We start from the raw sequence: 8,527 nt of genomic DNA, 5'->3' as shown, positions 1-8,527 counted from the left end.
ACACTGAAGGTGGCTTTCACAGAGCCATCAACACTGTGGCATTAGTGGGCTTCCTTCCTTGTGCTGAGAAGATTAGGAATGTTGCTGTCGGTTTCATAATGAATCTGTGAATGGTTCTCCCCTTCATCAAAGCCAAAAATGGAAGCTCTCCATCTAAGATGGCAGGTACTTTTCTCCTGCTCTGGTTGGAAGGGGCACAGACAGACAGTTGCTGGAAATGGAAAATGAAACCAATGGGTCCCATCTCCTCAAAGCCTTGTGGACAACAATCCGGAAGATAAAGGAGAAATTGTTACTGTTAACAGCTCAGTTAGGGCCCTGCTTCTCAAACAGTGGTCCCTGGGCCAGCAGCACCATCATTGCCCGGGAGCTTTGTTAGAAATGCACAATCTGGGGGTGCCTGGGTGGCTCAGTCATTAAGCTTCTGCCTTCGGCTCAGGTCATGATCTCAGGGTCCTGTGATCGAGCCCTGTATTGGGCTCCCTGCTCAGTGAGCCTGCTTCTCCCTCTCCCTCTGCTGCTCCCCCTGCTTGTGCGTGCTCTCTCTCTTTCTGTCAAATAAATAAATAAAAATCTTAAAAAAAAAAAAAAAAGAAATGCACAATCTGCACAATGAGATACCACATCACACCGGTCAGACGGATGGCTAAAATTAACAAGACAGGAAACAACAAATGTCAACGAGGATGCAGAGAAAGGGGAACCCTCTTACACTGTTGGTGGGAATGCAAGCTGGAGCAGCCACTCTGGAAAACAGTATGGAGGTTCCTGAAGAAGTTAAAAATAGAGCTACCCTGTGACCCAGCAATTGCACTACTGGGTATTTACCCAAAGATACAGATGTAGTGAAAAGAAGGGGCACCTACACCCCAATGTTTATAGCAGCAATGTCCACAATAACCAAACTGTGGAAGGAGCCAAGGTGTCCTTCAACAGATGAATGGATAAAGAAGATGTGGTTCATATATACAATGGAATATTACTCAGCCATCAGAAAGGATGAATACTTACCATTTACACTGATGTGGTTGGAACTGGAGGGTATTACGCTAAATGAAGTAAGTCAATCAAAGAAAGACAATTATCATATGGTTTCACTCATATGTGGAATATAAGAAATAGCGCAGAGGATCATAGGGGAAGGGAGGGAAAACTGAATGGGAAGAAATTAGAGAGGGAGACAAACCATGAGAAACTCTTGACTCTAGGAAACAAACTGAGGGTTGCTAGAGGGGAGGTGGGTGGGGGTATGGGATAACTGAGGGATGGGTATTAAGGAGGGCACGTGATGTGATGAGCACTGGGTGTTATATGCAGCTGATGAATCATTGAGCACTACATCAGAAACTAATGATGTTCTATATGTTGGCTAATTACTTAAAAAAAAAAAAGAAATGTACAATCTGGGGCCCCTTGCAGACCTACTAAATCAGAATCTGCATATCTAACCCGATTCCCAGGTGATTCATGTGCTCATGACAGGTTGAGCTACATTACCCCAGGGGAAAGAGAAAGACACTGAAGTCAGCCGGGCCTGGGTGAATTCTGACCCTGGAGATTCACTGTCCAACTTTGAGCAAGTTATTTATCTGTTACCAGCTTTGTTTTTCTTATATCTAAAAGGAGGAAATAACACTTTTCTCAGATCAGACTTTTAATTGTGGTAAAATCCACATAACATGAAACATCACTGTTTTAAATTGTGTAATTCAGCAGCATTCAGTGCATTTGCAACTTGGGTAACAGTCACTACTGTTTAGTTCCAGATCATTTTCATCACGCCCCAAAGGATACCCTATACATTAAGGCATCATTTCCATTCTGGTACCCCTCCAGCAACTGCTAATTTTCTTTCTGTCCCTATGAACTTTCTTGTTCTGGTTATTTCATATGAATGGAAGCCTCCAATATATAGCCTTGTATGTCTGGCTTTTTTCAACTTGGTCTTTTTGAAAAAAAGAGTTGTTACTGAAAGAGAATAAATCTAGAGAAAAGTGCACAAATTATAAGTGTACAGCTCGATGAGTTTTCACACCAACTATATTCAGGTAACCATTACCCAGATCAAAAAACAGCATTTTGGTGTCCCAGCAGCCTCTCTCCTGCCCTCGTCCTGTTACCATGTCATAGACTGGATTCATTTTGCCTGCTTTTGAACTTTATAGAATGGAATCATAACTGTTATCTTTCATGTCTAGCCCCTGTTGCTCAACATTGGTGAGATTCATCTACGTTGCTATATGTCCTCATAGCTTATTCATCCTTTTTGCTCTCTAGTTCCCCATCCTGTGAACAAATGATCATGTATTCATCCCTTCTGCTCTTGATGGGCATCTGGATAGTGTCCAGTTTTTAGCTATCATGAATAGTGCTGCCATAACCATTTCTGTCCATGCTTTTATCACACATGTTCAACTTCTGTTGGCTCCATCCCTCAGAGTAGAACCACTGGCTCAGAAGGTGGACGCTTCGCAACAGTCCTCCAGAATGGTTGTGCCAAGTTATCACAGGTGTATGAGAGGTTGGGGTGCTCTATATTGCTTCCCACACTTCTTTTTTTTTTTTTTAATTTTTTTATTGTTATGTTAAGCTTCCCACACTTCTTGATATCCAGTTGTCCTTGGGAATATTAGAAGCGGTCCATTGAAGAGCTCTCGTAGGTTCTGGATTTATACAGCTACTCTGCAATATGAAACAGCACAGAAAACCCAGTAATTGTGTTTCCCAATATGGCTTTGCTTTATTGCCTTTCAAATCCAGAATGGATTATTAGGATCTGAACCTGTCAAGCTACTAACCAGCTTGTGGCTACAGAAGAGAGTGGATTGTATCTACCTAGTACCTAGTGGGAAAACTTCCTTCCTCTGAGTACATGAAACCAACATAGTCCCTCATCTTTGGGAAACACCAAAAGTTTATTTTGCAGTTCAAATATTTTCAACAGAACTATTGTACCTTCAAAAAGGGGCTCAATGGTTAGCAGTCAAGGAGTCATGAGCTTGACTGGGGAAAGAAATCATATTGTTATTTTCATGAACCTCTCATTGAAATTTAGATTTTTTTTTTTTTTCTGGCAGAAATGTGGACCACAAGCCACAGTGATATTGCTTGTACAGGGGACCTTATCACTGATAGAAATCACAAATATTTTCATGTATTTCAGTGGTGGCAAGTATTACAAAACATCTTCTATGTTCATCATTTCGAAATGTGACGTTCCTAGACCTGCCACTAGATTGTGCTATTTAATGTTTTTTTTTTTTTTTTTTAAAGCACTTCTATTTCTGTATCAGAAATTGAAAAACCATCTCTACAACTCCATTTTATTGTAATTAATTTTCTTGGTAAAACTTGGTCTGTTTCACAGTTATTTAAAAACATTGTTTTTGCCAAAAAAAAAGTACTAAAAATATTCTGAAAAGGGGTTTGCAGCACAAAAAGATGAAGAATCCTTGCTTGAAACGGACAATCAGCCGCCAGCCATGAGTGATCAGGAAGGAGTGGAACATTCCAAAGGGTTCCTGTGCATCCGCCTGTCTGCCATTCTGTCTGACATTAAGCCGTCGTGACGTTAATATGGATTATTAACGAAGATATTGTGAAGATTCAGCCAGGATTAGTTACATCAGAGTTTGGAAAGTTGACTTAACCTTTAGCAACTCAAAGCTTGTTTACCTGTCCTGAGGCAGGAGGGGCTCCCTTTCCCAGGGGGCTTCCTCAGGAAGTGTTGTATCTCTGCTAGGAAAGCTCTCCCCAGATAATTGCTTGGAGAGCGAGCACCCTGAACATTTATGAATGAGTGAGTGCACTTTCTGATGCTGCAAAGAAGAATTACACATAGAGACGCGTTTTTCCAAATCCGGCGCCATACAGGTGCCACAATGTCCTTCAAAATCCTTCACCAGGGACTCAGTTTGGCTCCAGGGACTTCCACCTGGGAGTTTCAGCCCAGGAATGTGATTTCGGGGAAAAACTTTCAGCTCATTTCCCCCTTAAAATGTGCACCACCTCCCCTGCCCCCCAGCCCCTCCACCCTCACTGCCTTCCCCTCTACCCTTTGCAGCTCGCATGGATTCTTTTTTTTTTTTTTCCCCTAGGTTACCTTTTATTTTTTATTTTTATTTTTTAAATTTTATTATGTTATGTTAGTCACCATACAATACATCATTAGTTTTTGATGTAGTGATCCACGATCCATTGTTTTTGTATGGATTCTTCTAAGGAATTAGGAGCCCTTCCATGACGATGTGAAAGGTGGGGAAAGAGACAAAGACGTCCTTGGTATCCATTTATGGAGCAAGTTCTGAAGGCAGAAACTGTACTAAGGAAGATTATTCTAGTCGTTTTTTCATACCTTCCCCCTTTATTCGCTTGAAAGCTGGAAAACAAAGTTAAAGATTCCTGATGGTTCTTTTCACAGAGGATTTTTGACAGCCTACAGCGAGAACATGTGCAGTGAAGGCAAAGTAAAATGTGCACAGAAGTGGGCACATGGCCGGATGTTGGAAGGAAGAGACGGAGACAAGCATGCCCCCTAAAAGGGCCAACAACGTGCCACATTATTATTATTTTTTTTGAGATATAATGGACATACAACATTGCATTAGTTACAACATAATGATTCGGTATACGTATACATAGATATTGCAAAATGATCACCACAAAAAGTTTAGTCAATATCCATCACCACGCATTGTTATATATCTTTCTCTCGTGATGAGGATCTAACAACTACTCTCTTAGCAACTTTCAACGTACGGTATTGTTCACCAGAGTCCTCATGGCATGTGATATCCCTCAGACTTATTTATCTTGTAATTGGAAGTTTGGGTCCCTTTTGACCCCCTTCACCCATTTTGCCTGCCCCCATTCCCCGCTTCTGACAAACATCAGGCAAGTAATTCTTAGAGAAATTCTTGAGTGAGGAGAAAAGTCTACTAAGTCTTTTTAGATGGTGTCCTGAAAAGAAGAGTTTTAAGTGGGAGTTATATTGGTGACAGTAACTGGTATAGCAAAAAGTTCTTGCAGACACATTGATTGCTTTTGCAAAAGCAAATCTCAGATGCCTATTTCCCAAAGCCAAGGGGGGCTTGAAGGGGTCCGCTGCCCCCTCAGCTGTGGTGGGCTGAATAACACTCCCCCCAGAAATGTTCATATCCTAATCCCCAGCCCCTGCAAATATGTTCCCTTCCATGGCAAAAGGGACTTGTCTCGTGTGATTAAGGATTTTGAGGTGGGGAGATTATCCTGGATTATCCAAGCGGGTCCAATGTCATCATAAAGGTCCATATAAGAGGGAGACAGGGGAAGTCAGCATCAGAAAAGGAGGGGGGATGACTGAAGTGGGGGTCAGAGTGATGCCAAGAAGGGATCCTGAGCCAAGGAATGCAGGCGCCTCTAGAAGCTGAGAAAGGGAAGGAAATGGGTATGAGCCTCTAAGAGGAACTCAGCCTTGTGAAACCTTGATTTTAGAACTTCTTTTTTTTTTTTTTTAAGATTTTATTTATTTATTTGACAGAGAGAGAGATAGCGAGAGCAGGAACACAAGCAGAGGGAATGGGAGAGGGAGAAGCAGGCTTCTTGCCTTGCAGGGAGCCTGATGTGGGACTCGATCCCAGGACCCTGAGATCATGACCTGAGCCGAAGGCAGACGCTTAATGACTGAGCCACCCAGGCGCCCCGATTTTAAAACTTCTGCCTCCAGAACTGTATGAGAATAAATTGGTATCATTTTAAGCCCCTAAGTTGGTAGTAATTTGTTATGGCAGCAGTGGGAAATGAATACATTGTCCCTTCCTTCCTCTATGAGCTCAACACTAACTGGAAAACAGAATGGGAGTCAAGGAGCTGGAGGTGAAAATACCCATGTGCTGGACATTTTCCCTTGGCTCCCCAGGTGGGCTCCCCACCTTCCTCCACCTGCTCTGTGCCCTGGGAAGCATGGACCCCGCCCATAGTATCCTGCATGGACCCTGCCAATAGTGTCCTTTGCCCTCTGCTTTCCCGAAGAGCCTGGGTAGAGGAACACATCAGCATAAGAGCGTTGGGAGGAAGAGGAGTGACAGAGGATCAGCTCTGTCCCTGTGGGACAGGAGCCCTCTCCGCGCAGTCTTGTTCCGAGGGGAGGCAGAACGGAGCCCTGATGTTACCAGCTGTGCTATCCTGTGGGGTCTTTGCAAGTTATCCTAATATGAGGGTCTTAGTCCAGTCAGGCGGCTGTAACAAAATTACCATAGACTGGGTGGCAGACAGACAATAGAAATTTATCTCTCACAGTTCTGAAGGCTGGGAAGTCCAAGATCAAGGTGCTGGCAGATTCCGTGGGTGAGGACCCACTTCCTGGTTCATGGATGGCTGTCTTTTCCTTTTCTCTGTATCCTCATATGGCAGAAGGGGCAAGGGAACTCTCTGAGGTCTCTTATAAGGGCACTCATCCCATTCATGTGGGCCCCACCCTCATGACCAAATCACCTCCCAAAGGAGCCCCCTCCAAACACCACCACACTGGGGATTGGATTCAACATATGAATTTCAGGGGGACACAAACATTCAGTCTATAGCATGAGTGTACCATCTGTTTTCTGCTAGCACCCTGACTGATACATTACCTTTCTTTCTGATAAAGCTGATTCTCGGAGCGTGTGGCTTAGCTCTGTGGGCAAGTGTGCGGCCTGCTGTTAGGAACAGAGACCCAGGCGGCACTGAACATAGGCACACGTCTCTCCGGCGACACCTGCTGCAGAGACCAGAACGCCCCCTCCCGACAGGCAGATGTCACAGCAAGCTGAGCGTGTCCAAGGCCTTCTCTTAAGATCTCCGTTCACAAAAGCCATTTTCCTCCCCTTGGAGGAGTGAGTGTAGACGTAGAGGGAACATAGAGTGTTATTCTTCTAGAGATCGCTCTACCCAGGGGAAAGGGGCACCCAAATGCTTCCTAGCTTCTTGCCTTTGGGCAAGTAGAATTCAAGGCAGGAAACATTATGTCATAAAATAATACCATTCAGTGTTGATAAAGGGCTATTATGGGTTGAATTATGTCCCCCTAAATTCATATGTTGTAACTTTTTAATTTTTTAAAATATTTTTTAATTTTGAAGTAATCCTTACACCCAACATGGGGCTCAAACTCACAACCCTGAGATCAAGAGTCACAGGTTCTGCTGCCCGAGCCAGCCAGGTGTCTCCTAAATTCATATGTTGAACCTAACCCCCAGGACCTCAGAATGTGACTTTATTTAGAAATAAGGCCTTTGCAGAGATCATTGAAATGAGGTCATCAGAGGGGGCCCCAATCCAAGACGCCTGGTGTCCTTATAAAAAGGGAAAGCAAGGGCGCCTGGGTGGCTCAGTTGGTTAAGCGACTGCCTTCGGCTCAGGTCATGATCCTGGAGTCCCGGGATCGAGTCCCGCATCGGGCTCCCTGCTCAGCAGGGAGTCTGCTTCTCCCTCTGACACTCCCCCCTCTCATGCTCTATCTCATTCTCTCTCTCAAATAAATAAATAAAATCTTTAAAAAAAAAAAATAAAAAAATAAAAAGGGAAAGCAAGCTCTGGCCACAGAGACATGAGATGACGTGGAGACATAGGGAGATGAGAGCCGTCACAAGCCGAGGAGAGGGGCCCGGAACAGACCCTTCCTGCACAGCCCGCAGAACAAACCAGCTCTGTAGACTCCTTGAACTTCCAGCCCCCAGAACTGGGAGACTATAAACTTCTGTTGGCTAAGCCCCCCCAGCCTGGGGCCCTGGGTTAGGGCAGCCCCAACAAACTGATACAGGCGACTTGCACAGTAAATGTGTAATTCCTGTGGCAAAGAGCATTGCAGCAAAACATGCAAAGGAAAAGACTGCTGGCAATGCCCTAAGGTGCACACGGGAGCACCGACCCTGCAAGGGTACGTAACAGGGATACCTGACCTCGGGCCGGGGACTCCTCGGCAGTCCGTGGTTGGGCTTCAAGGGGTCTGAACGTCACGATCACCCTAGCGTTTATTTCGTGGGCCAGATGCTGGCACTCTTTCCTGTGTCCAGGGCCAGATGCAGGGCAATGGCATTTCCTAGACTCTCTTGTCCACAGTGCTCCAGTTGGCCCAGGAGAATCGGTCCCGTGAGCTTTGGAAGGCAGCTAGAAGCAGTCATTGTTCTCGGATGGCAGCTGAGCATGGGCTCATGAAAGCCTGCCCTCCCTCAGCTCTTGCTCCCTCCACCCTGCCAACAGTTTTCACATTCTCCGTATTAAATCTCTTTTTGCTTGGGGGACAAAAGGCTGCATGGCAGAAAGATCCTGTGAATTCGCCAAACTCCATTTCATTTTCATCCTATGCAGGTGGAAGGTTCGCCTTCCCCAGGGTCCCATGCATTTAGGTGAAGCTGTGTGAGTGCGTTCTGGCCAATGGGATGTATTTTCCGGCCTGGCCCATGGGTTCCTCCACGAGTGTACTGTTTGTCAGGCCCCTGGCAAGGTTCAGAGAATTGGTGGAGGTCCTAGGGGATAGCAGAGCATCAGATGGAAAGAAACACGGATCCCA

The sequence above is a fragment of the Phoca vitulina genome, unplaced genomic scaffold (assembly GCF_004348235.1).
Source record: "Phoca vitulina isolate PV1807 unplaced genomic scaffold, GSC_HSeal_1.0 scaffold2, whole genome shotgun sequence".
Taxonomy (NCBI): Eukaryota; Metazoa; Chordata; class Mammalia; order Carnivora; family Phocidae; genus Phoca; species Phoca vitulina.
The sequence above is the reverse complement of the archived record's forward strand: the minus strand, read 5'-3'. Positions refer to the sequence as shown.